The sequence below is a fragment of the Macaca mulatta genome, chromosome 10 (assembly GCF_049350105.2).
Source record: "Macaca mulatta isolate MMU2019108-1 chromosome 10, T2T-MMU8v2.0, whole genome shotgun sequence".
In the NCBI taxonomy this organism is placed as follows: Eukaryota; Metazoa; Chordata; class Mammalia; order Primates; family Cercopithecidae; genus Macaca; species Macaca mulatta.
The window spans coordinates 32,669,363-32,693,436 of NC_133415.1; the positions used below are offsets into that span (position 1 = coordinate 32,669,363).

The 24,074-nt window shown below is 52.5% G+C and overlaps 1 protein-coding gene across 33 annotated transcripts in view; it reads left to right on the forward strand.

Moving 5' to 3' along the window:
• Nucleotides 1-775: 775 nt before the first annotated feature.
• Nucleotides 776-24,074, forward strand: part of ARVCF (ARVCF delta catenin family member) — a 55,425-nt gene continuing 32,126 nt past the window's right edge. For 14 of the 33 annotated variants that reach the window (XR_013399583.1, XM_077950827.1, XM_077950836.1 and 11 more), the window contains exons 1-2: nucleotides 776-1,094; nucleotides 7,482-7,535. The gene's annotated coding sequence lies outside the window, so the exon portion shown is untranslated. Of the gene's footprint in view, nucleotides 1,145-6,855; nucleotides 7,319-7,481; nucleotides 7,536-24,074 lie in introns of those variants that run through there. The other 19 variants (XM_077950811.1, XM_077950819.1, XM_077950833.1 and 16 more) reach the window with 7 other exon arrangements.

Genomic DNA, 24,074 nt, shown 5'->3' on the forward strand with positions numbered 1-24,074 from the left:
CAGGTAAGGTGGAGAAAATGGGACAGCAGTACGGGGGCATAAACGCACAACTCCACTTCCCCAGACGGAGAGCTGTGGGGCTGTGAGGATGCCAGGAGGAGGTAATAAAGGCGGCCCCATGGGGGACCTGAAAGGTGGGACAAGCCTAAGAGGTCTCCACATCCAGGCCTGGTGGGGGAGGTGAGCCCCTGGTTTACAGAAGGGGTCCCTTCCTGCTCTCGGAAATACGGCAGCCTACCTCCACCGCCGCCCCGCTCCGGGGGCCCAGGGGCGGTGAGGGTGAGAGAGTCCCCAGGCCCCAGGGTCAGACGACTGTGTTCAAGCAAGTCAGAACCTCTCTGAGGCTGTTTCCCAACTATAAAATGGGATAGTGGCAGAACTCTCCCTCGCGGTTTGCGTGAGGAATACAATTCGATGTCGACAGGAAGGCGCGGCGTGCACCGCGCAGCGCACAGCGAGTAGCAGGCGCTGAAGAAGGATACCTGTGAACTGGGGGTGGTAATGGAGGCTACGCGGCCGGAATCCGGGGAAGGGGCGCCGGCCCTACCAGTCCCTGCTCGGGGCTGGATGGTCGGGGGATGTTCTCGTAACTCGGCTGGGAGGAAGCTGCCCCGCTTTCCCGGCCACTACCACCGCAGAGGTTCGGGCAGGTGCCGCGGCCTCGGCCCCTCCGCGAGGGGGCCGGTCAGCCGCCGGGACTGACATCCCGAAGGCCCAATGGAAAGCCGTCATCTCCACGCACCCGTCCAATCGGCGCCGGTTGCCGTGCCGCGCCGGGTCTCTCGACCAATGGGGAAATTTGCGGTCAGATGGGGCGGGGCGGAGTTCCGCGTCGCCGGCCCGGTCCGCTTTGCACACGGGCCGCGTGAGGGCGAGAGGGCTGGCACGGGGTCTCGGGTTGCTTGCTGGGTCCGGAGGGAGGGGGCGGCCCCCGCACCGGCCCGAGTTGCGGCCCAGTGGACGGCGACCCGCGCCGCGCCCCGCCCTGGGAACGCCGCACCCCGCGCGCCGAGGGACCCGGGGACGCCCTTCTGGGGTCTGGGGCCGCGCTGCGGAGCCGCCCACGCTGCGCAGCCACCCACGCTGCGCTCCAGGTAAGCTTGAGCCAGTGGGCGGGGTGCGGGACCTGGGGCTGGGGCCGCGGGTCTGAGCCGGGACTGGGGGCGGGGCTGCAGATCTGGGACGCGTTCCGGGCAGCGGTCCGGACTGGGTCTTGTGCCCGGAGTCGAGATTAGGGCGAGGGTCTGGGCCGGGCTTCGGAGCCAATCTCCGCCCCACCCGCGTCTTGTCCGTGCGCTCTGCGGCGCCGGAGACCTCGGGCCGGGGGAGGGGGCGGGTCCCTTTGTGCGCGGTCTCCGAGCCCTACTCGACCCGGCCGGGCGCCTTGCATCGAGCTCTCCAGCTGAGCGTGGCCCGACCCCGCAGCCGTGTCCGCCCCGCGCGACGCTTGGCGCCTAGCTGCCGGGGCCCTGCGGCCACGGAAACTTTCCAACGGCCCGAGGGGCGGCAGGCCGGGAACTTTCCTGGGGCAGCGCGCCGCCGGGAAGCGCAGGGGCACCGACGGCTCGGAGGGATATCCCCGCGCCGCGCTGCTCCTGCCGCCTCGGGGGTGAGCGAGGGCACGCCACCTGGATTCCCGGCCTGGGTCTCCCTCCCCACGTCGCCCTGCGCCCCCTCGGGGCCCGTGCAGAGCATGTCTTCTGCACTCTGAGGGAGCCTCTGCTCGGTTTGCTGGGGAGTCGCCCTGGGCAGATGGCGTGAGATCTCCAGCCTATTTTAATTTTTAAATAATTAAATATTGGCTGCTTATAAAATTTCACCGTTTGTTAGCTATGTGTAACGTAGCATACTTAAAATGGAACCAAAGGACTTCAGCTCCCTTTCCCTACACCCAGGCATATTTAGAAATAAGGAAAATAAAGGTGCCCTGTGGGTGTTTTTTAAAGTAGGCTCTTAATGCTGCTGTCTAATAACCTCAGGTGGGTACCCACGCCGCTGTGGGGGAAGCCTCCTCTATGGTATGGGCCAGCGGGGTGCAGTGGGAGCCTCCACCTCTCCTGACCTTAGCTTCTCTGGGGTAGCTGCCTTTACTTCTTACTACTTCCTTACTACTGCCTTATCTGCCTTTGCTCTGGGATCCAGGCTGTGGTTAGAGATCTGGTCCAAACAGGGCGGGTGTTACCTGTCTTGTACTCACTGTATTGGAGTTGAGATGGTGCTGAATGCAGGGGCCAGTCAGCGCTCTCTTGCCCAGTGTGCCATGCCAGTGGCCAGTCAGTTCCTGAGCAGGTAATCCAGGCCTTAGGTCAGACCACAGTGTGAACCACAGCGTGTCTGGGAAGGCATTTCCCCCAGTCTTGCCCCATCCTATCCACAATGTCTGCTCCCAACTGTCTCCTGACCCCACCCTACCCCCATTCTGGGGTCCACCAGGGCCCAGCAGAGAGGACTGGGCACAGAACATTCGCTAAGGGACTCAAGTCCCAGCTGAGAGGGTAGTTGAGCACAGCCAAGCCAGCCCCTGCCCAGCTCTTGGCTGAGCTGCCCTGTCAGACTTTTCTGCATAAACACAAGAACCTCCTGACCAAGGTCCCTCCTGGGAGAACAAGGTCTGACCCTCAGTCCTGCTAAATTTGAGCCTCCCCACCCACCACATCTGGGCTGCTTGGCTCCCGTGTTTGCTCTGGCACCCCTTCCAGAGGTGGCCCTGCAGTGTCCTCCCAGCCCCAGGGGCCCTCTGCATCTCTGTGGCTCTGTGAGGGTAGGGTAGCACCCCTCCTCCTGTTTGTGCTACTAGGGATTCAGGGTGAGTTCACTGTCACCCCAGGAGTCTGGCCTGGGGGAGCGTGAGGCTGTCCGGAGTGAGTACACGAGGAGCAGGAGCAGCAGGATCCCCAGTCTCTGGGAGGAGCAGGGAGCTCTGCGCATGGATGCCAGGCACCACCCTCTGTCTAGCCCATCTGTCGTGTTCCCCACCTGGCCCTGGCAGAGGGAGTGACAGGGTTGAATTGGGATAGGGAGTCAGGGCCCACTCTGTAGATGGGGCCAGGAATGGAGGGTGGGAGTCTAGGGACAGCACTGTAGAGCACCAGGTGGGCCCTGGGGGTCCTGGGGACTTCCCTGATGGTGGCTTAGTCGTGGGGAGGTGTCTGTTCTTTTGCCACTAGCTTCAATTAAGACCAGGATGAGGCCGGTCGTGGTGGCTCACGCCTGTAATCCCAACACTTTGGGAGGCCAAGGCAGGCGGATCACCTGAGATCAAGAGTTAGACACGAGCCTGGCCAACATGGCAAAACCCTGTCTCTACTAAAAATACAAAAATTAGCCGGGCATGGTGGCATGTGCCTGTAGTCCCAGCTACTTGGGAGGCTGATGCAGAATTGCTTGAACCAGGGAGGTGAGGGTTACAGTGAGCCGAGATCACACCACTCTTCTCCAGCCTGGGTGATAGAGCGAGACTCTGTCTCAAAATAAAAACAAAAACAAAAACAAAGCAAAACCAAAAAAACCAGGATGGACTGGTCACGGTGGCTCATGCCTATAATCCCAACACTTTGGGAGGCCAAGGCAGGCAGACAGATCACATGAGGTCGGGAGTTTGAGACCAGCCTGGCCAATATGGTGAAACCCGGTTTCTACTAAAAATACAAAAAAATTAGCTGGGCCTGGTGGCACATGCCTGTAATCCCAGCTGCTGGGGAGACTGAGGCAGGAGGATTGCCTGAACCCGGGAGGCAGAGGTTGCAGTGAGCCAAGATTGTACTCCAGCCTGGGTGACAGGGCGAGACTTCGTCTCAAAAAAAAAAAAAAAAAAGCCAGAAAAGGCCGGGCGCGGTGGCTCAAGCCTGTAATCCCAGCACTTTGGGAGGCCGAGACGGGTGGATCACGAGGTCAGGAGATCAAAACCATCCTGGCTAACACGTGAAACCCCGTCTCTACTAAAAAAATACAAAAATTAGCCAAGAGCGGTGGCGGGCACCTGTAGTCCCAGCTACTCTGGAGGCTGAGGCAGGAGAATGGCGTGAACCCGGGAGGCAGAGCTTGCAGTGAGCTGAGATCCGGCCACTGCACTCCAGCCTGGGCAACAGAGCGAGACTCCGTCTCAAAAAAAAAAAAAAAAAAAGCCAGAAAAAACCAAGATGAAGTCTTGGGTTACTCTGAGGAGACACGGTATCAAGGATCCCTTAGTAGGCTTTCCTGGCTCAGGGGCTTCACATCTTGGCCTATTTCAGGTCAGGAAGATGACCCAGAGCTGGTGGATGCCTGGAGCCACAGATTTCACCCCACCCCATAACCAGTTAGGCCCAGACCCTTCCCACTGCCCCTGCTGATTGAGGGACTGCCGTCTCTTGCAAAGCAATAGGGAGCCGAGCGTGGCCACCAGAGGGCAGCTGGGACCGCCATGGCAGGCAAGACTGACTCCACCCAGCTTCCTGCAGCAGACCAGGACCCTTCCCCAGACTACTGGCTTGGATGACCAGAGCTCGGCCTCTAAGCTACCTGTGGAGGGCCTGGAGTTGGAGAGGAGCCAAGCAAGTGTCCTCGGTGCCCCTTACATGTTTAGTGCAGGCAGAAGGAGGTCTGAAGGCCAGGTGGTGGGTGACCACACACAGGCTTAGTGGGGATAGTGAAAGACTAGCCCTGTGCCTATGTAGCCCCAAAAGTGCAGCATCCTTCAAGTGTGTGCCCAGGGACCTCCCAGGCCTTCCCAGGTGTGGGCTGTGTTTCAATGTCCGCAGTAGAAGTGGGCGTGTTCTCACTATGTGCCCAGAGTGGCAGCAGGCCTAGGAGAACACTGGGTTTTGCTGTAGGAGACACCATTGTCATTGAGCAGCAAGGACCTTCCCTGTCCAGTGGCCACGGGGCACTCCACGCACCTGCCTGCGTTGGCTGTTACCAGGGCATGTTCTCAGCTACCTGCAGTCAGTGTCACCTCCCGCTTACAGAGCAGGAAGTGAGGAGACTTGGGGAGGGGGTGTCCTGATGAGACCACATTTCAGGGAGCACAGAATGAGCTCACCTGGGCTCCTCACTGCCTACCCAGCCCGGGCTGCATCCTCCATCCCAGTTCTGGGCCCAGTGTGTACCCATGGGAGCTGCCCCGTGCTGTCAGCCATCCAAGGGGCTGTAGCTTGCTAATCTGGCTATGTGGCCCGGGCCAGGCTCATGCCCCAGTATGAGACCTCTCAGCCCTTTGGTTGGATCATGGATACCGTGCCGGAACCACAGGCCTTCCTAGGGCATCAGTGGGGTGTAGCCAGGGGCTGGCAGAGCCCCGTGGCCAGCCACTGGATCTGGAGAGTTTGGTGGGGGGGGCCCATGCCAGGCCATCCTCACTGGGGGAAAGGGCCCAATAAAGCGTGTAGTCGTCCCCTGGCCTTGAGGCGGCTGGTAGTGGGTCCTTGGCCAGGCAGGTGACCTCAGAACCTGCAGAGCAGCCTTGAAGTGGTACTCGGGGGGCTCCCCAAGGTGAGCACCCCCCACCTTTCCATATGATCCCATCACTAGTTCTGCATTCACATCACTGTCCTGCCTGTCATCCCTCTATCTGTCCTTTGCCCAGAGCTCCCTTAGGTTGGCCACAGATGCTCTGCTCTGCCCCTGCCTGTACGATGCTGCTGTGGCTAGTGTACCCTTAGGAAGGAGACCTGCAGCTCTGGCTGCTCCTACCATCCAGCCTCCTGTGGTGCTGCTGTTCTCTGCTCCCACCCATCTCTTTGGGGAAGCCCTCTCCAGTGCCTCACTTGAACCCCTTTCCAGGGTCTCCTATTGGCTCTCCCATATGGTTGCAGGTTCTTGGCCTGGCTGGACCCCATGAGGCGGGAGGCCCATGAGGAAAGAGCCGTGTTCTTCTTTGGCCATACTTCCCCATCTGGGTGGGGGACTTTGGGAGGCCCTGGGGGCAGGAAGACCTGAGTTAAATCCTGGCCCAGCCACTGTCTGGCCTGGACCCAGTTTCTCCATGTGTAAAATGGGGTGTGTAGCCAACCTGAGGCACCTGGTGGTGTCCATGAGATGATGGCTCGCAGCCAGTGTGTCGTGAGTCTGTGGCACATGGTGACTCCTCGGGAGAGGCTGGTGCTTATCAGGGCTGATTTTAAAAAGTCACATGGTTCTCTGTGGTTCAAAACCTATGTGAACACTTAAGCTAAAAGCAGAGGTTTCCTAGCAATGTCACACTCAGAGCAAAAGCTGGTTCCTAAGCCTCAGACCTTGGAGTAGGAGCAGCATCTCTTCTTGGGGACGCAGTGCTGGTGGGTGGGCTCCCAGCCAGGCCTGCCCCTCTCAGGCACACACACACACTCATATTCATATGCACGCACATGCATATGCACATGTGCCTGGCTTGGTCCCTGGTTCTTCCCTGCCTCAGGCCCCATGTCCCACCCCCCATGATCCCACCCTGAGGTGTAGCCTGTTGCCCACCCTCACTTGGACCCCTTCCCATGATGAAGAGGCTGTTGGGAGACAGGGAGACACACCGTGGGGGCGCCAGAATGGACCATGACCACAAAGGACTATTGGGCAGAGCCTCAGAACCGTCTAGAAAACACCATAGAGCTGGGGGAGAGAGCTCTCATTACCCATGTTCCCCAGAGACGGCCTCCCGTCCGAGGCCCAGCCCTTCCCTGTCTGTCTGCGGTGTCTTGTTTTTCATTTTTACGACATGAACATTCTGGCAACATCCCCAGGCCTAGATATAACGAGAGGGAATGTGTCCCTCGGGCCATTGGCTAAGACAGGAAACCGCAGGGTCCTTCCCTGAGGAAGGCTGAAGGCTGTGGGAGCACAGGCACCCCCTTGTCTCCTGCTCCAGCCCATAAGCCTGAGCACCACAGGCTTGAGTGCCAGGTCCCCCCGTCCCAGACAAATGGTCATTCACACCTGGCTGGGACCAAATGGTCATTCATACCTGGCCTCAGCTCCAGGGCCAGGAACCTGCCTGCTTCCCAGCTTTCCCTGTCCTGGTGACTGTTGGGGGCAGCTGCCTGCCTCCGAGGGCCCAGGATCTGTGTTGGCCTCAGGAAACCTCGGGAGAGGCACATGGCCTGGCCTACAAGGCAGAGCAGACTCCAGGGAGGTAGAGCAGGTGCCTTGTGGGGTTATGAGCACCTGCATGGGCCAGCAGGACCCGAGCCTGGCTACCCTGGGGTGGGAGTCCTCCTACTGTGCTGTGTGTGATGGGGAAGACATCATTATCCGTCCACATCTCTGAAGGATCACGTTCCTGAAGGATGGTCAACAGCATTAGAAATGCTGACAAGGAACCCTGGCAGCCCAGTGTCAACTGCAGTCCTGGACTCGTGGGGACAAGAAGGTACACATGAGTGTGTGGTTATGAGTCGGGAGCACCATGGGATGACCTTCAGGTCAGGCTTGACAAGGTCCTGCTTAGAGGACGGTCTGGGCTCGTGTACCTTTATCCAGCAGGGACTTACCAGCTGGATTGACCTCACTTGTGCCTTCTGGTTTCCCTGCAGGAGCGAGAGCCCGCAGGGTGGGCGTCAGGACATGCTGATCTCCCCTCAAGACAGGTGAGTATTCTGGGTTTAGCTTGGGGACATCCTCTCCCATGTAGGACAGCAGAGTGTTTTGGTGGGCCTGGAGGGTGGGGGTGACAGGGATGGACTGTGGCCGTGGACCCGGTGTGCTCCTGGTCCTTCTCACCCTGGGTGGGCACAGCTCCTGGCCTGGACAGGGTGGATGTGAGGGCCTCCTGCCTCCCAGCTTCAGGCCAGTTTGTTACTGGCCGGAATATGGACAGCAGCCACTGGTTTGATGTCTGGCTTTAGGGACAAGCCTGTTTGGGGCTGGCTGACTAGGTTGCTAGTTGATGTTGGTTTGGATATTCACTGGGTCTGCTCTTCACCTGCCTTAGCTAGGATGCCAGCCACAGTGGCATCCAGTATCGGCACAGCCTACTGGGCCAGGCCATTCACTTGCCCCTGGGAGACTGGAGCCACAGGGATAGAGGATAGTCCTGGAGGCCAGGCACACAAAACTTTGTCTGAAAGGGTCAGAGAGTAAGTAATTCAATTTTGCAAGGCTTATGGTCTCTGTCACAGTTGCAGTGCTCTGCCATTGTAGGATGAAAATGGCTGCAGACAGCCCGTAACTGAATAGTCTGAACGTGCTCTGATCACAGCCATAGACCATGTGGGAGGACCAGCGTCTGGCCGAGAATGTCACTGCTCAGGACATTTGGCTATGCAGGGTCTTCTGGGTTGGGACAAAGAGGCTCAGGCAGGGTACTTGGGTTGCTTGTGGCACAGGGGATGGGGCGTCTCAGGGTGGCAAGAGGGGCTGTCCCACTGCCCTTAACTCCTCATAGGCCACCACACTTCAGGGAGGCCAGGTCAGCCAGATGCCAAACGACAGCCCTGGTAACAAGGCCCGCAGGAGGGTGGTTGGCTGGGCAGGTCCAAGGCTGCCCAGGCACACTTGCTCACTTTCCTTCCTGTTGCTTGCTCCTTTCTTGTCCCTCCTTTTCCCTCCCCCTTCCAGTTCTTGGTCTTCTCTGTGTTTCTCTGTGGCCCTCTCTGTGCCTCTTTCTCTGCCTTTCCCCATCTCCTGTCCTGCCCACCTGGAATGTGGTGATTGTTTATTCCGGTCTGCTGTGGTGATTGATTTGTCATGTCTGCTCTGGGCGCTGGTGTGGTGCTGGCCTGGGCAACCTGGGCCCTGGCTTGTGGCTGCCTGCTCTGCTGGGCCCTGGGGTGTGGTCCTGCCCACAGCAAGAGGGAGCCTCAGGGCTCAGCTGGGACAGGGGCTGATGTAAACACCCATGTGTTGCCATACTCAGCACCCACTCACCCAGCCTCATGCTGAGTCCTGGGCATCACAGGCACATCAGGCCCAGCCCTGCCCCTGAGGAGCTCCCAGCCAGGTTGAGGAGACACACAGAGAAACAACACAACAGACAGAGAAACCAGTGGCCAACTGTGGAGTTACAAGATGGTGATGAGTAGCAGGGCTCCCTTAGGAGGGGGAGCTGGGAGGGTGTGATGGGGTAGTGCACGCTGAGACCAGGCCTGGGTGAGAAGGACTGGCGGGGACACAGATGCCCTGCCCTTTCCCATAGCTGACCAGCAGTGGTGTCCTGTCAGAGATCAGCACCAGCCTGGCCGCCTCCATCAGCTGCCGTGTGCCTGCAGGGTGTTGCGGCTTCGTCTCCTGTGGCTGCCTGGCCCCCGTGCCGGGCTTTCTCTTGGGTTTTGATGGGTTTCTCAGCTGTTGTATGAGTCCTTATATATAAAAGATATTCATTCTTCACTCATCTTTTTGCCTGCTGTACATTTTTCTCACCCTTTTAATTTTCATTTATGATCATTTTATTTATTTATTTATTTATTTATTTATTTATTTATTTTTGAGACGGAGTCTAGCTCTGTTGCCCAGGCTGGAGTGCAATGGCCGGATCTCAGCTCACTGCAAGCCCCGCCTCCCGGGTTCACGCCATTCTCCTGCCTCAGCCTCCCGAGTAGCTGGGAGTACAGGCGCCCGCCACCTCGCCCGGCTAATTTTTTTTGTATTTTAGTAGAGACGGGGTTTCACCGTGTTAGCCAGGATGGTCTCGATCTCCTGAACTCGTGATCCGCCTGTCTCGGCCTCCCAAAGTGCTGGGATTACAGGCTTGAGCCACCACGCCCGGCCTTATGATCATTTTTGATGTCAAGAATGTTTCACATTTTGTGGTGAAGTCTGTTGGATTTTTCCCCATTTTTATTTTATTTTTTAATTTTTATTTTTTGTTATTTTTTTGAGACGGAGTCTCGCTCTGTTGCCCAGGCTGGAGTGCAGTGGTGTGATCTCGGCTCACTGCAAGCTCCGCCTCCTGGGTTCACATCATTCTCCTGCCTCAGCCTCCCGAGTAGCTAGGACTACAGGCACTCGCCACCATGCCTGGCTAATTTTTTGTATTTTTAGTAGAGACAGGGTTTCACCCTGTTAGCCAGGATGGTCTCGATCTCCTGACCTCATGATCCACCCGTCTCAGCCTCCCAAAGTGCTGGGATTACAGGTGTGAGCCATCGCGCCCGGCCTTTCTCCATTTTTAGATATTGTGTAGTCAACCCTCCCTAGCATATAGCCAGATAAACATGCACCTGTCTTTTCTTCTAGAAGGTATTTTTTTTTTTTTTTTGAGACGGAGTCTCGCTCTGTCGCCCAGGCTGGAGTGCAGTGGCGCTATCTCGGCTCACTGCAAGCTCCGCCTCCCGGGTTTACGCCATTCTCCTGCCTCAGCCTCCCGAGTAGCTGGGACTACAGGCGCCCGCCACCTCGCCCGGCTAATTTTGTTGTATTTTTAGTAGAGACGGGGTTTCATTGTGTTAGCCAGGATGGTCTCGATCTCCTGACCTCGTGATCCGCCCGTCTTGGCCTCCCAAAGTGCTGGGATTACAGGCTTGAGCCACCGCGCCCGGCCTCTTCTAGAAGGTATTTTTACTTTAGTTTTGTACACAGGACTTAATCTGTCTGTCTTAGTCCATTTTGTGCTGCTGTATCAGAATACCTGAGACTGGCTAATTCCTGAAAAACAAGGACTTATTTCTAACAATTCTGGAGACGGGGAAGTCCAGGATTGAGGGGCCACATCTGGCGAGGGCCTTCTTGTCGTGGCATACCCCAGGACCAGGAGGTGGCAGAAGGGCAGGAGCACACGTGAGAGCGCTAAAGGAGGCAGAACCCATCCTTTTATCAGGAACCTGCACCCGAAATAACAAATCCACTCCCACAGTAACGGAATTAATCCATTCATATGCAGAGCCCTTGTGACCTAAACATCTCTTAGAGGTCCCATCTTCAACACTGTTGTGTTGGGAATTAAGTTTCCAGCACATGGACTTTGGGCACACATTCAGCCCATAGCACCAACTAGTATTTATTCTGATGTAAACGGGCAGCAGTGATTTAACTTTGTTTTTACAGCTGCATCTGAACTGTTTCCTTTTTGTTTGTTTGTTTTGAGACAGAGTCTCCCTCTGTCACCCAGGCTGGGGTGCAGTGGTGCATCCTCAGCTCACTGCAACCTTCACCTCCCAGGTTCAAGCAATTCTCCTGCCTCAGCCTCCCGAGTAGCTGGGATTACAGGCGCCGGCCACCATCCCTGGCTAATTTTTGTAATCTTTTTTTTTTTTTAAATAGAGATGGGGCTTCACCATGTTGGCCAGGCTGGTGTTGAACTCCTGACCTCAGGTGATCCTCCCATCTCAGCCTCCCAAAGTGCTGGGATTAAAGGCATGAGCCACCGCACCCAGCCTGAACTGTTTCTTGACTAGTGTCTTCTGTCATTAGAAAATGGAAACGCCCCAACGCTTTCGTGTCTTACAGTTTGTGGTTGCCGGTGTTGTAAAGATCGGGGTGGGGGGCCTCCTGGCTGTCGGTCTGCTGGCAGGCGTCCCAGGTATCCTATGTGTGCCTCTGGGGGTGTGTGTGGTCATTCTCTGGGGGTGTGTGTGGTTTCTTCTCCCTGGGACCTGCATGGGACTCCCTGTGAGCTGGCACTGCTGGAGCAGGCCGGCTCCCCTGTGAGGGTTGTGGTGTGCCTGGGACCCGTTTCCTGAGAATAAGGCCTGGGCCCCCACAGCCACCTGGCCCTCTCTGTGGGTGCCTGGCCTTTCGATGCTGTATGCTAAGGTTGGGGGCACTGCTGGGACCTCGGGGCCCACAGCCCCTGAGCCAGCCTGTGGTGAGGGGTGTGACTCTCCTGACGTCAGCTCACGTGGCCTTTCATGGGGAAGCAGGAGGGTGTCCCTTGCCCAGGCTGCTGGGAGGACTGGCCTCATCCTCGAGCATCATGGGCTCCAATATCCTTGTGACCCGAGGCAGAGTTGTTACAGGAAAGGGGTCCTGATCCAAACCCCAAGAGAGGGTTCTTAGACCTCGCGCAAGAAAGAATTCAGGGTGAGTCCACGGTGCAAAGTGAAAGCAAGTTTATTAAGAAAGTAAAGGAATAAAAGAATGGCTACTCTACAGACAGCAGCTCTGAGGGCTGCTGGTTGCCCATTTTTATGGTGATTTTTTGATGATATGCTAAACAAGGAGTGGATTATTCATGCCTCCCCTTTTTAGACTATACAGAGTAACTTCCTGACATTGCCATGGCATGTGTAAACTGTCATGGCGCTGGTGGGAGTGTAGCAGTGAGGACAACCAGAGGTCGCTCTTGTGGCCATTTTGGTTTTGGTGGGTTTTCGCCAGCTCATTTACTGCAAACTGTTTTATCAGCAAGGTCTTTATGACCTGTATTTTGTGCCGACTTCCTATCTCATCCTGTGACTTAGAATGCCTTAATTGTCTGGGAAGGCATCCCAGTAGTTGTCAGCCTCATTTTACCCAGCTGCTATTCAAGATGGAGTTGTTCTGGTTCACATGCCTCTGACAGAGGCACTGCCAGACCAGGGGCTCATGTGTGTCCTCTTTGTGTCCCAGCCTTGGGCTGGTGGGCAGGTGGTGGTCGGCGATCTGGCTGCTGCATGAAGACCTTATCTTTGTAGCTGGAGAGCCTGGTGTAGGCTGGCCAGCCACCCCCGCTGTGCCGCCCCTTGTTCAGGATGACTCATGGCTGGTGGTGAGGTTGTGCTATGGGGTCAACCTGGGGAGGCCTGCAGTGCCAGGACACCAGCAAGGGCCCTGGCCATGCCATGCCCAGGGACTCTCCTGAGCTGTCCACAGGCCGCAGTGCAGTGGCTGTTTGGTGCATTTCATCCCCCGTGTCTACCCCAGCTCTCACCTCATCCCTCTCCTCCCTGGAGCATCCCAGGCCCCTGGGCTTGCCTCTCTGGTCCCTCCTTGGGCCTCCTCTGGCTGCAGTTGGCTCTGGCTGTTATTGAAGCCTCCCTGGGCTCAGGCTGGGTGCCTTAACCACAGCAGAGGGCATCCTTTGAGTCAGGTCCAATGCAGTAGGAGTGTTCCTGTGGGGGTGCCCCCCTAAAGCTCAGATTTGGGGAGCCTAAGACTTCTCTCACCTGCCTGGCAGAGGACGTGGGGACAGCTATACGGTGTGAGGCTGGGGAAGATGGGGGCTGGGCGCCCCACACCCCCTCCCCTGTGGCCCATCTTGCCAGGTTGACCATTTTGCAGGTGATAACTTCAGTATTTAAAATAAGCCTTTAGTTAAACTTTCTCTTTTAAAAATATTTTTACTCTTCTTGAAATTCTAATTAGGCCATTTACACATCTGAATTTACTTGCTGCATTTTGCAAGATAATGATGCTGCAGAGATGGCTACCAACCCCATCCTCGCTGGGCGCGGTGGCTCACGCCTGTAATCCCAGCACTTTGGGAGGCCGAGGCGGGCGGATCACAAGGTCAGGAGATCGAGACCACAGTGAAACCCTGTTTCTACTAAAAATACAAAAAATTAGCCGGGCGCGGTGGCGGGAGCCTGTAGTCCCAGCTACTCAGGAGGCTGAGGCAGGAGAATGGCGTGAACCTGGGAGGCGGAGCTTGCAGTGAGCTGAGATGGCACCACTGCACTCCAGCCTGGGCGACAGAGCAAGACTCCGTCTCAAAAAAAAAAAACAAAAAAACAACCCCATCCTCCCAGTCCTCCCCAGGGCCTTTGCTGTGTGCCCTGGGGGGAGGTGCTGGGTGCCCCCAGGGCCCATCCAGGGGGTCCATAGTGCCTGGAGGGCCAGTGAGTATACAGGTGGAAAAAGTGAGGCCAGGCCACTGAGCAGTCAGGGACTGCGTAGGTGGAGAGGTCTCACCCTGGACAAGGTCCACCCTTCACTAGGCAGCGTCTCCCTCCTCAGAGGCTCCACCACACCCACCCCAGGCCTGGAGCTGAGGCCCTTGCAGTGCCATAGACGTATTTCCTGCATCTGCTGGGCCAGGCTTCCCTGGGTGTGCCTGAGAGGCTGAGAGCCAAGGAGAGGCCAAGACACCGAGTGGCAGAGGCCAGGTGACTGTGGTGCCAGCACCCCCACTTTTTTTTTTTTTTTTTTTTGGAAACAGAGTCTTACTATCACTCAGGCTGGAGTGCAATGGTGCAATCTTGGCTCACTGCAACCTCTGCCTCCCAGGTTCAAGTGATTTTCGTGCCTCAGCCATCTGAGTAGCTGGGACTATAGGCACCCGCCACCACACATGGCTAATTTTTGTATTTTTAGTAGAGATGGGGTTTTGTCACGTTGGCCAGGCTGGTCTCAAACTTCTAGCCCCAAGTGACCTGCCCGCCTCGGCTTCCCAAAATGCTGGGATTACAGGTGTAAGCCATAGTGCCTGGCCCTTTAAATAATGAAGCAGTATGTGCTTGTTTATAGAAAATGTAGAAAACACAGTAAAGGAGGAACAAAAACTCATGCCTGTTGCAGGCGCACAGCCCAGCGCACCTGACCTCCCCCACCGTCCCCGATGTGTGCTTTCTAAGTGTGATGTGTGCCATGGTCCTGTGCCCCTGGCACTGCCCATCAGCGCCCCCTGTCGTCATACCCTTGGTGTCCCACTGCACTGGGCTTGCCTCTCCTCTGGCGCCCCAGCTCCTTCCCCTCCAGGCTTGCTCTTTTCCCAGGTGTGTTCAGGAGATGGCTTCCATCTTGGGCGTTCAGGCTGTTTCCAACTTTTCTCCACCATCAGGGCTGCAGCAACAAACATTTCATACCCTGAGTAGCTTTTCTGTATTTGAACAACTTGGGCTTAACCTTGAGGTCCCAGTGGGGCAGAAGATGTGTGTGTGCTGGGGGCAGAGCATTGGTGGGATGATCAGACACCAGGGATACCAAGGCCTCAGGGAGCAGCTGAGGGAAGGGGCCCCAGCAGCCGCTCTCCAGAGAGACAGCCACTCCCACCTTCTGCAGACAGCGCCTGCCTGGGGCCCTGCACTGAGGACAGACCCCTCAATGGGAAGACAGACAGTGCAGGGATCTGCCCCTTCCATGAGGTGCCGCTACCCTGTGCATGGCTCTGTATCTGCGAATTAGGAGCCCAGATCCCCCAGCGGGGGTGTGTGAGGTGACACACTTCTTGGTTTGCTATGGGATCCAGGCCATCCTCGGCCCGGAGCTGGTCCCCACCGAGCTTGCCTCTAGCACCTCGCACAGTAGGTGCGGGAGCTTCTTGCTTAGCTTCTGTTCCCCGCCAGTCCTGTGCCTTTTCTCACCCCAGCCTGGTCCCTGTGGGTGTTGGTGCCGGGTGATGCCAGCACTCCTGCAGATGATCACCTGCCAGGCAGGCCTCTGGGACCTGCAGCAAGGGTATTGGTGGATCCTGGTTGTGAAGATGGTTCACCGGGCTGAGCCTCCTGTGCACACAGCTGGTGCATCTCAGCTTCCCCCCACCTCCGGTTACAAGCCCATGTGTAGGTGTGGGCGCCAGGGCTCTGTGGAGGGGATCAGCTGTGCCCCTTGTAACATGCCATGGGCTACCAGGTCTCCCAGCATGGAGAATGATGAGGCTGTGGGGACCCTGTTGAGAAGGCCTGACACCCTGAGGGGAGTAGGAGGAGGGAGAGGAGGGATTTGGGAGGAGGTGGGGGACAGGGAGATTTGGGATGGGATTCCAGTTTGGGTACAGGAGGAGTTGGGGTACAGGAGAAGTGAGGTCAGCAGGAGGTGGTTAGGGGCCTGGAGCCAGGGCCTGGGGATGGAGGGGAGAAGGATGACACCCCTCATGTTCTTTTTTTTTTCTTGAGACAGTCTCATTCTTGCCTGCGCTAGAGTGCAGTGGTGTGATCTCAGCTCACTGCAGCCTCCACCTCCCAAGTTCAAGTGATTCTTCTCTCTCAGCCTCCTGAGTAGCTGAGACTACAGGCATGTGCCACCACAGTGGGCTAACTTTTGATTTTTTTTCTTTTTTCTTTTTTGAGAAGGAGTTTCACTCTTGTTGCCCAGGCTGGAGTGCAATGGTGTGATCTCAGCTCACCGCAACCTCCACCTCCCGGATTCAAGCAATTCTCCTGCCTTAGCCTCCCAGGTAGCTGGGATTACAGGCATAAGCCTCCATGCCCGGATAATTTTTTTGTTTGTTTTTATATTTTTAGTAGAGATGGGGTTTCACCATGTTGGTCAGGCTGGTCTCGAACTCCCAACCTCAGGTGATCCGCCCGCCTCGGCCTCCCAAAGTGCTGGAATTACAGGTGTGATCCACCGCACCCAGCCTAATTTTTGGCATTTTTAGTAGGGACGGGGTTTCACCATGTTGGCCAGGCTGGTTTCAAACTCCTGACCTCAGGTGATCCGCTCGCCTTGGCCTCCCAAAGTGCTGGGATTACAGGCGTGAGCCACTGTGTCGGTCCTATGTTCTAAGCACCCTGGCTGCACGTGGCACCTTCTGGGAACCGAGGTTGCTGGAGAGGGACCTTCTGAACACACTGGGGCAGGTAGGCCGTGGCACCGGGTCCCCCAGTCAGTGAGCAGAGACTGTAAGCCTCACCTGTGTCCCCCTGCCTGGGGAGAATGGGGTCTTATTGCCCCCTGGGAGGGCCAGCAGCCTGGCTAGGGCCCTGGAGAGGACAGGGCATGGTCAGGACCCCACCTGGTTCCACCTCCTCTCAGCTGGAGCTCCCCCAACCCAACTGCTCTATCCGATGAATCCCAGACTCAACTGGGGCCAGGGACTTGGGTGAGACCCATCTTCCTCCAGGATCTCAGAACCTGTGGGAGAGGAGTGTCTTATACTGGAGAAACTGAGGTTCAGTGAGCCAGCCCAGCCCCAGGCAAGCACACCCTCCATTTCCAGGCTTTTTGGTGACATTTCTGTGGCATTTGCCCATCTGCAGGGAGCTATTGTTTGTAATGAGACTAACTCGGTTATTTGTGTTTGAAGAAAGAATTCCAGACGTTTATTTACCAAACCTGTGAAAGAGGCATTGGTTAATTTTAAATTAAGGCTTCATGTTCACAGACTTTTGTCTTTGCAGAGCCAGGGTCTTCCAGAGGTTCAGTGTTGCTGGGGGTGGGCGTAGGCAGGCCCCAGAGTGTGGTGCAAGGAAGGAGGCTGCCTGTGACCCAGTGGCCCACGCTGACAGCCTCGTGTCCTGGGGAGCCCTGGGTCTTGAGGTCCATTCCGTAAGCTAGCATGGTCCCCTTACTCCTGGTGCTCACCCTCAACCCTAAACCCACCTGTCCTGCCCTGTTTACTTGGAGTCTCTCAACCTCCACTGTATTAGGCTCTTCTTTCATTGCTATAAAGAAATACCTGAGACTGGGAAATTTATAAAGAAAAGAGATTTAATTGGCTCACAGTTCTGCAGGCTGTACAGGGAACATAGCTCCAACATCAGCTTCTGGGGAGGCCTCAGGAAGCTTCCAGTCCTGGCGGAAGGGGAAGCGAGAGCAGGCGTTTCACATGGCGAAAACAGGATCGAGAGAGAGGAGGGGGAGGTACCACACACTTTTATGCAGCCAGAATTCACTCACTATCGCAAGGACAGCACCAAGGGGATGGCGTAAAAACATTCATGAGAAATCTGCCCCCATGATCCAATCATCTCCCACCAGGCCCCACCTCCAGCATTGGGGATTACATTTCAATATGAGATTTGAGCAGGGACAAATATTCAAAGTATATCACCTACCAATAGTAATTACCTCCCAGAGCCAATGCCATTTTGGTAGGGCAGGAGGAGTGTCCCCCAGATCTGAGGACAGCAGGTTTGGGCAGCCAGAAAGGGACTGGGTAGGAGTGGGGCAGTGTCCCCTGTCCCTTCCCCTGCAACTGGTAGGGGCTCCTTCTGCCAGGGCCTTGGAAGCTCCTGTGCTGAGCCTGGTTTTCTTGCCCACTGCTTCAGCAAATGTTTATGATTTCCTCCTGTGAGTTTCCCCATCCCCTTCAGGATAAAAGCCATCTTCAGTCCCTGGGACACCACCATCCTTACTCCTTGCCCGCCCCCACTTTGGACTCTGCAGAGTGCTTGGGTGGCCCACTCCCTGATCCTTCTAGATGCAGAGATGGCCTCGCCAAGGCAGCACCTCCTGAGCCTCTGGAGCCCCAGGGCAGTCCTTCTCATGACACTTCTTCAATTTCCTGGACAAATTGCCTTCAGTGTAGGGCCCAGCTCTTGATTCTTCAGGCTGGTCTGCGCACGGGAGCTACGATGCTTTGCTGGCCAGTGCACTGTTCCTGGCTGCTCATCCTTGCTTTCTTTATGCAGCAGAAACACCTGAAGCACCTGCTATATGTCAGGTGCTGTGCTGGCTGCTGCACCTGCCCTGACCTGTCACCCAGCAGAAGCCCAGGTGGTTTCTGTCTCTGACTTTCAGTTTCAGCTGTAGGGGCAGGGGAAGGTTTAGATTTTTGTAAATCTCTGCACAGGCACAACGGGGAACTTGCCAGTGTGATCCTGGGCTCACAGATTAATTTTCTGTATCTTCTCTAGTCCTGTCCTCTCTGAACAATATCTGTTGAAAATTTCTCTCTTTCTGGCTTGTGAAAGGTAGTCAGTGATAGGTACAATTTTTATTCCCTTAACTTCCGTATTTTCTTGGTCATTTCAATGGGAATTTTTGTTTGGGGCCTAGTTTACTCATATTCATCCTTTATAGTTTGATAATTAAACGGTTTAAGGCTATGAATTTACTTCTGAGGAGAATACTGGCTGTAACCCATACATTTTAAGGTATGATGTGGGAGTATATTTTTTGACTGTTTCTAAACAGACAATTCTGTATTCTTTTTTTTTTAGCCTTTATTATTATTATTATTATTACACTTTAAGTTCTAGGGTACATGTGTACAACGTGCAGGTTTGTTACATATGTATACAATTCTGTATTCTTACATTTTTATTTTTATTTTTATTTTTTGAGACAGGGTCTCACTCTGTCACCCAAGCTGGAGTTCAGTAGCATGATTATAGCTCACTGCAGCCTCGACCTCCCAGGCCCCAGTGATCCTCCTACGTCAGCCTCTCAAGTAGCTGGGACTACAGGTGCACGCCAGCATGCCTGGCTAATTTTCTTTCTTTCTTTTTTTTTTTTTTTGGAGATGGAATCTCACTCTGTCACCTAGGCTGGAGGGTGGTGGCACGATCTTGGCTCACTGCAGTCTCTACCTCCTGGGTTCAAGTGATCTTCCTGCCTCAGCCCCCCTAGTAGCTGGGACTGTAGGCACATGCCACCATGCCCGGCTAATTTTTTTGTATTTTTAGTAGAGACAGGGTTTCACCATGTTGACCAGGCTGGTCTCGAACTCCTGAGCTCAGGTGATCCACCTGCCTCGGCCTCCCAAAGTACTGGGATTACAGGCATGAGCCACTGCACCCAGCCATGCCTGGTTAATTTTTGCATTTTTTTGTACAGACAGGGTTATGCCATGTTGCCCAGGTTGGTCTTGAACTTCTGGGCCCCAGCAATCCACTTGCCTTGGCCTCCCAAAGTGCTGGGATTACAGGTATGAGCCACTGCACCCAGCCTTAAATTTTTACCTTTGATATACTATTTATTTAAAAAGGGTAGGCCAGGCACGGTGGCTCATGCTTGTAATACTAGCACTTTGGGAGGCTGAGGCAGGCGGATCACGAGGTCAAGAGATCAAGACCATCCTGGTCAACATGGTGAAACCCCATCTCTACTAAAAATAAAAAAAAATTACCTGGGTGTGGTGGCAGGCACCTGTAGTCCCAGCTACACAGGAGGCTGAGGCAGGAGAATGGCGTGAACCCGGGAGGCAGAGCTCACAGTGAGCCCAGATCACGCCACAGCACTCTAGCCTGATGACAGGGCAAGACTCCATCTCAAAAATAAACAAATAAAAGGGTATTAGGCAATTTCTTATTATGTGAGGGGGCCTCTTTTTTAAATTTAATTTTTAATTATGGTAGAATACACATAACACAAAATTCACTATCTTAACCATTTTCAAGTATACAATTCAGTAGCGTTGTACACGTTGTTCACATTGCTGTGCAACCAATTTCAGAACTTTGTTTTATTCTTGCAAAACAGAAACTCTGTACCCATTAGAAAACTCCCTGTTTGCCCCTTTCTTGAACTGCTTCTACTTTTCCTATTATTTGACTACTTTAGATGCCTAATATAAATAGAATCCCACAGTATCTGTCTTTTTGTGACTGGCTTATTTCACTTAGCATCGTGAGAATAGTATGTGTCAGAATTTTCTTTCTTTTTAGGCTGCATGATATTCCCTTGTATGTCTCCACCACATTTTTTTACCCATTTATCCACCGGTGGACACTTGGGTTGCTTCCCCTTTTTGGCTATTGTGAATAATGCTGGTATGAATATGGTTGTGCACATATCTCTTTGAGACCCTGCTTTCAATTTTTTTTTTTTTTTTTGAGATGGAGTCTCGCTCTGTTGCCCAGGCTGGAGTGCAGTGGCGCGATCTCAGCTCACTGTGGGCTCCACCTCCCGGTTTCACGCCATTCTCCTGCCTCAGCCTCCTGAGTAGCTGGAAGTACAGGCGCCTGCTACCATGCCCGGCTAATTTTTTGCATTTTTAGTAGAGACGGTGTTTCACCGTGTTAGCCAGGATGGTCTCGATCTCCTGACCTCGTGATCCGCTCGCCTCGGCCTCCTGAAGTGCTGGGATTACAGCCGTGAGCCACCACGCTCGGCTTCAATTCTTTTAGAGACATAATGCAGAATTTTTTGATTGCTAGACCATATGGTAATTCTATTTTTAATTTTTTGAGGAACTGCCGTACTGATCTTACATTCCCACCAGCAATGCATAAGGGTCTTAATTTGTCCATATCCCTGCCAATGCTTTTTTTTTTTTTAAATAGCCATCCTAATGGGTGTAAGGTGATATTTCATTGTAGCCTTAATTTGTGCTTCCCTAATGATTAGAAATGTTGAGCAAATTTTTTAACATGCTTGTTGGCCATGTGTGTATCTTCTTTGGAGAAATGTCAGTTCAACTCCACCCATTTTTAAATTGGGTTGTTTTTTTGCTGTTGTTAAGTTTTGGGAGTTCTTTACATGTTCTGGATATGAATTCCTTATCAGATACGTGATTTACAAATCTTTTCTCCCATTCTGTGGGTTGCTTTTTCACTATATTGATTGTGTCCGTTGATGAACAGACGTTTTAAATTTAGATGTAGTACAATTTATTTTTACTTCTGTTGCCTGTGTTTTTGGTGTCTTATCCAAGATATCATTGCCAAATCCAATGTCATGAAGACTTTCCCCTATTTTTTCTTCTAAGAGTTTTATAGTTTGAGGTCTTATGTTTAGCTCTTTCATCTATTTCGAGTTAATTTTTGTGTATGTAATAAGGCAAGGGTGTGAGTTCATTCATTTACTTGTGTGTATCTACCTGTAAGTGTATCTATGTTGAAAAGACCATGGCCGGTCGCGGTGGCTCAAGCCTGTAATCCTAGCACTTTGGGAGGCCGAGACGGGCGGATCACAAGGTCAGGAGATCGAGACCATCCTGGCTAAAACAGTGAAACCCCGTCTCTACTAAAAAATACAAAAAACTAGCCGGGTGAGGCGGCGGGCGCCTGTAGTCCCAGCTACTCGGGAGGCTGAGGCAGGAGAATGGCCTGAACCTGGGAGGTGGAGCTTGCAGTGAGCTGAGATCCGGCCACTGCTCTCCAGCCTGGGCAACAGAGCAAGACTCCGTCTCAAAAAAAAAAGAAAAGACCATCATTTCCCTAATGAATGGTCTCGGCACCTTTGTTGAAGGTCATTTGACCGTATTCATGAGAGTTTGTTTCTGGGCTCTGTATTCTATTTCATTGGTCTATGTGTCTGTCTTTATGCTAATACCACACTGTTTTGATTACTAAAGCTTTGTAGTAAGTTTTGAAATCAGGAAGTGTGAGTCCTCAAACTTTGTTCTTTTTCCAGATTGTTTTGGCTCTTTGGGATCCTTAAAGATCAATATGAATCTTACAATAGATTTCTGTTTCTGAAAACAATGTCATTGGGATTTTTTTTTTTTTTTTTTTTTTTTGGATAGGTCTTGATCTGTCATCTAGGCTGGAATGCAATGGTGTGATCTAGCTTACTGCAGCCTTGAACCCCTGGGTTCAAGCAGTTCTTTAGCCTCAACCTCTGAGTAGCTAGGACTACAGGTACATGCTACTATGCCTAGCTGTCATTGGAATTTGAATAGGAATTGCACTGAATCTGTAGATCCCTTTCAGTAGTATCGTCATTGTAACAGTAGTAAATCTTCCCAGCCATGAACATGGGATATCTTTCCACTGATTTAGGTCTTCTTTAATTTTTCTTTGTAGTATTTTATAGTTTTCAGTGTACAGATCTTAAGTTTCTTAAGTTTAGTACTATGTATTCTATTCTTTTTAATGGTATTATAAATGGAATAGTTTTTTAAATTTCCCATTTGGATTGTTCATTGTTCATATATAGAAATGCAGCTCATTTCTGGGTATTCATTTTCTATCCTGTACCTTTGCTGATTTCATTTTTTACATCTAATAGAGTTTTTAAAAAATGCATGTGGAATCTTTAGTGTTTTATACATATAAGGTTATGTCATCTATGAACAGAGATGGTTTTTCTTCTTCCTTTCTAGTTTGGATGTCTTTTCTTTCTTTCTTTCTTTTTTTTTTTTTTTTTTGTTGCCTAATTACTCTGTCTAAAACTTCTAGTACTATGTTGAATGGAAGTGGTCAAAACAGCCATCTTTGTCTTGTTTATGATCTTAGGAGAAAAGCTTTCAGTCTTTCACCATGGAGTATGATGTTATGGGCTTTTCATATATAGCTTTCATCATGTTGAGAAAGTTTCCTTCTTTTCCTAGTTTGATTGTTTCTTATCATGACAGACTATCAAATTTTGTTAAATGTTTTTTTCTGCATCATTTGACATGATTGTGATTTTTGTCCTTTATTCTATTACTGTGGTGTATTACATTGATTGATTTTTGTGCATTGAACCATCCTTGCATTCCAGGAGTAAAATCTCACTTGGTTAGGGTTTATAATTCTTGTAAAATGCAGCTGATTTTGGTTTGCTAGTGTATTTTTTTTTTTTGAGAATTTTTGTTTCAGTATTCATAAGTTATTGGTTTTCTTTTCTTGTAGTGTCTTTTCCTGGCTTTGGTATTAGGGTATGGCTGACCTCATAAAATGAATTGGGAAGTGTTCCTTCCTCTATATTTTTGGGAAAAGTTTGAGGAAGATTGGTGTTAAAATTACTTGAATGTTTTGTAGAATACACCAGTGAAGCCACCTGGTCCTGGGCTTTGCTTTGCTGGAGGTTTTTGATTACTGATTCAGTTTTGTTGCTAGTTGTAAATCTAATCAATGTTTTCTATTTCTTCATGATTCAGTTGTGGTAGGTTGTGTGTTTCTGGGAAATTTTTCCATTTCATCTAGGTTATCTAATTTGTTGGTGCATAAATGTTTATGGTAGTCTGTTACCATCTTTTTATTTTAATATCATGCAAAGAAAAGGAAAACAAATTGAGTTTTTTGTTGTTGTTGTTATTCTGTTTTATTTTTTGGTGGTTGTTTGGCTTGGTTAGATTTTGTTTTGTGGTTCTTGGATTCATACCTAATCTGTTGGAGTCATCAGTCCACAGATCCATGAATTTCCTGAGCCAGTAAAAATGCTCCCAATGGGCAGCTGACAGGACTGCTACAGACAACTGGAGCTGCCTTAATGCATTCAGAATCGCAGGCCCTTGCTGAAAAAATCAGTTCCACACATCAGCAGCTGCTATTCCTTGACACAATCTTCATGTGCCGACTGGGGGCTTCTCACAAACTCGTGGTGGTGGCAGCCCCCAAATTTGAATCCCAGCAGTGCAAGCACAGGATCCCTTGTGTTATCCAGGCCTCACGGACTCCCAAATTATTCTCTTCTTTTGGTTCTTAAAACTACTTCTCTGGGTAGTCCAGGGCTCTAGGTAAGATGAGTTTGCTGCTTCTGAAAATCCAGAAACCTCACCATAATTTTTCCTTATGGGGTTTCAGAGCAATGTTAACTTTGTAAAAGATCTCAAGTGAAGAGGAGAGGCGTTTGTTTGTTTTAACAAAGCTGTCAGCTCTTTCTTATCATAAAACAGTGTCTGAGCTGTGAGAGACGGGAGCCAGGCAGCAGGCAGCAGCGTGTTGAGGCTGACATTTACAGAGCGACAGCATGCAGCCCCTGCAGGCCTACAGACAGCCTGGTGCAGACAGTGGCCCAGG